The 2,155-nt window shown below is 42.1% G+C and overlaps 1 non-coding gene across 1 annotated transcript; it reads left to right on the top strand.

The window, feature by feature from the left end:
* Positions 1 to 1,672: 1,672 nt before the first annotated feature.
* On the top strand, positions 1,673 to 1,776 carry LOC112805034 (small nucleolar RNA R71). Its single transcript, XR_003203647.1, has one exon. It is a non-coding gene; the product is annotated as a small nucleolar RNA R71 (small nucleolar RNA).
* The last annotated feature ends 379 nt before the right edge of the window (positions 1,777 to 2,155 follow it).

Here is a 2,155-nt window from a genome sequence, read left to right on the forward strand (position 1 = left end):
TGTATAGTTGCCAACACCAAACTTAGAGTTTGGATATGGAGTTTGAACACCAAACTTAGAGTTTGGTTGTGGCCTCACAACATCAAACTTAGAGTTTGACTGTGTGGGCTCTTCTTGACTCTGAACTGAGAGAAGCTCTTCCTGCTTACTCTCTTCTGTCACAGAGGGATGGCCATGTGCTTTAAACACGAGGTAGTCCCCATTCAATTGAAGGACTAATTCTCCTCTGTTGACATCTATCACAGCTCCTGCTGTGGCTAGGAAAGGTCTTCCTAGGATGATGCATTCATCATCTTCCTTCCTAGTGTCTATGATTATGAAATCAGCAGGGATGTAAAGGCCTTCAACCTTTACTAACACGTCCTCTACTATTCCATAAGCTTGTCTCATGGACTTGTCTGCCAATTGTAATGAGAACAAGGCAGGTTGTACCTCAATGATCCCTAGCTTCTCCATTACAGAAAGTGGCATCAGATTTATCCCTGATCCCAGATCACATAGAGCTTTTTCAAAGCTCATGGTGCCTATGGTACAAGGTATTAAGAACTTGCCAGGATCTTGTTTCTTTTGAGGTAGAGTTTTCTGAATCCAAGTGTCTAGTTCACTAATGAGCAAGGGAGGTTCACTTTCCCAAGTCTCATTACCAAACAGCTTGGCATTCAGCTTCATGATAGCTCCTAAATATTGAGCAACTTGCTCTCCAGTCACATCTTCATCCTCTTCAGAGGATGAATAGTCTTCAGAGCTCATGAATGGCAGAAGGAGGTTTAATGGAATCTCTATGGTCACTGTATGAGCCTCAGATTCCTCAGGATCCTTAATAGGAAACTCCTTCTTGCTTGAAGGACATCCCCGGAGGTCTTCCTCACTAGGATTTTCGTCCTCCTCCTCCCCTATGCATTCGGCCACTTTGATTAAATCAATGGCCTTGCACTCTCCTTTTGGATTTTCTTCTGTATTGCTTGGGAGAGTACTGGGAGGAGTTTCAATAACTTTCTTACTCAGCTGGCCCACTTGTGCTTCCAAATTTCTAATGGAAGATCTGGTTTCATTCATGAAACTGAAAGTGGCCTTTGACAGATCAGAGACTATATTGGCTAAATTAGAGGTGTTTTGTTCAGAATTCTCTGTCTGTTGCTGAGAAGATGATGGATATGGCTTGCTATTGCCCAGCCTATTGCGTCCACCATTGTTAAAGCCTTGTTGAGGCTTTTGTTGATCCTTCCAGGAGAAATTTGGATGATTTCTCCATGATGGGTTATAAGTGTTTCCATAAGGTTCACCCATGTAATTAACCTCTGCCATGGCAGGGTTCTCAGGATCATAAGCTTCTTCAGAAGCTGCCTCTCTAGTACTGTTGGATGCATGTTGCAATCCATTCAGATTTTGAGAGATTATGTTGACCTGTTGAGTCAACATCTTGTTCTGAGCCAATATGGCATTCAGAGCATCAATTTCAAGAACTCCTTTCTTCTGAGGTATCCCACTATTCACGGAATTCCTCTCAGAGGTATACATGAACTGGTTGTTTGCAACCATGTCAATGAGTTCTTGAGCCTCTTCAGGTGTTTTCTTCAGGTGAATAGATCCACCTGCAGAATGGTCTAATGACATTTTCGAAAATTCAGAGAGACCATAATAGAATATATCTAATAGGGTCCATTCTGAAAACATGTCAGATGGACATCTTTTGGTCAACTGCTTGTATCTTTCCCAAGCTTCATAGAGGGATTCACCATCTTTTTGTTTGAAGGTTTGAACATCCACTCTCAGCTTGCTCAGCTTTTGAGGAGGAAAGAATTTATCCAAGAAGGCAGTGACCAGCTTATCCCAGGAGTCCAGGCTATCCTTAGGTTGTGAATCCAACCATATTCTAGCTCTGTCTCTTACAGCAAAAGGGAAAAGCATGAGTCTGTAGACTTCAGGATTAACTCCATTCGTCTTTACAGTCTCACAGATCTGCAAGAACTCAGTTAAAAACTGATAAGGATCTTCAGATGGAAGTCCATAAAACTTGCAGTTTTGTTGCATTAATGCAACTAGTTGAGGCCTAAGCTCAAAGTTATTGGCTCCAATGGCAGGAATGGAGATGCTTCTTCCATCAAACTTGGATGTTGGCTTTGTGAAGTCACCAAGCATTCTCCTAGCATTATTA

Source organism: Arachis hypogaea, chromosome 5, assembly GCF_003086295.3.
Source record: "Arachis hypogaea cultivar Tifrunner chromosome 5, arahy.Tifrunner.gnm2.J5K5, whole genome shotgun sequence".
NCBI classification, from domain to species: Eukaryota; Viridiplantae; Streptophyta; class Magnoliopsida; order Fabales; family Fabaceae; genus Arachis; species Arachis hypogaea.